We start from the raw sequence: 1,655 nt of genomic DNA, 5'->3' as shown, positions 1-1,655 counted from the left end.
ATGCGTTAGGCTGAGTGGAGCGCCAGCACCAAGATATCAAGTGCGCTGGTCCACGCCCACTGATCAGCGCTGCGCCAGGCGCTCAGCCTAGAAACTACGCCGATGCAACGATAGGGGCCTATGGGCCCTATCCTTGCATCGGCGCAGTTTCTAGGCCGAGCGGCAGGCGCAGATCAAAGCAGTGGGCGTGGACAGGCGCACTTGATATCGTCGTGCTGGCGCTAGATGCAGCCCAAAGCATTACAACCACGCCTTTTAGGCGTAAAATTATGCACTGTCATGCTCATTGGATAAGTGCAATAAACGAATGGCACGCTTGCCTTTTTAGCTCCTATTCCACTGATCCCGCAAAACCAGACGAAACCCAAGCCTCTGATCCCCCCCCCCCCCCCCCCCCCCCACCTCCCTTCATCCCGTCTGTCTCCATATATCGGCTATTATTCCATATTATGATGCTTCTCAAACCAATCTAACTGCAGTTTAAATAGCCTACTGCAAGCATGTAAATACGCTACACTATAGCAATATCAAAGTGAAAATAATGTTCTATGCATCAGCTAGAAAAATATAGCCTATTAGATTGGTGAAAGTTTGTCCAGAAAGATATCATTTTCTCTCGCCTGCTGCAGGAAGGATGATGCACATAAATATAGCCTACATTATGTCAAGTCATTGCATAAATGTGTTTTTATTGTAAAACTAAATGTGAAATAGGGCCAAGTTATTGGAGGGACATCACAGTATAGCAGATGCCATTAGAAGCGCGTTCCGAAGCGCGTTCCGCTGTTACTTCTCTAAATCACGTTAACTCGACAAGGGGTATATATAGGCCCAGGAGGACATATATGTTTCACATAGGGTGGTGTTTTGATTTCGATGTTTTATTTGGTCCAATATTGAAATGTTGACAATGGCAGGCTGTGTTACCATTACACATTAATTTAGAACTACCTTTTATATCTATTTTGGCTCATTTGGTGGCTATTTAGTAGCGAAATGAAGAAACACAATGCATGCTGGGAACTCAGAGAGAGAGAGAGAGAAGGGTGACAGAGAAGAAGCAGTGAAGGCACAGAATTAGGCCTGCTTTTCAAAAGCGCAAAGCGCTAAATGTAGGCCAGGTCCCAAGATATCACTAGGCTGGTATTTAGCGCCGACACGCCCACTTTGGGACTGCGCCACGCCCATTCGGCCTAAAGCGCATTTGGCAGCCTAAAGCCTATTGCTATCTTGCCGAAACAGGCGCAAGGCACGTTTTTTTGCGGTTAAGGCCCGTAATAGCGCCGATGGCCTGTGGGAGAATAGAGCCCTATATCTCCTGAATATATTTCCAGATATAATATATATACACGCACACACATATATGTGTGTATATTCACGTGTCGGTTCTGAACTCCTCATTAAACTTGTGTCTAGGTTATTTGATCATTCAACCAACACCGCAACATGAATATGATCAAAAGGTTACAAGGTTAGGCTGGTGGTCATTGAACTTAGTTTGAATTACCTGGCCCTTCGCGCAGGATGTCGGGCTGCGTCTTGTAGTCACTCCTTCTCCGGCTAGCAGCTTAGTCCATCCCGACCCTGGAACAGCACTGTTGTCTTTGAGATGTGAGAGCCCATCTAGGCCTCACCAGTTCAGTAGTGCCTCGCCA

The sequence above is a fragment of the Poromitra crassiceps genome (assembly GCF_964638095.1).
Source record: "Poromitra crassiceps genome assembly, chromosome: 1".
Taxonomy (NCBI): Eukaryota; Metazoa; Chordata; class Actinopteri; order Beryciformes; family Melamphaidae; genus Poromitra; species Poromitra crassiceps.
The sequence above is the reverse complement of the archived record's forward strand: the minus strand, read 5'-3'. Positions refer to the sequence as shown.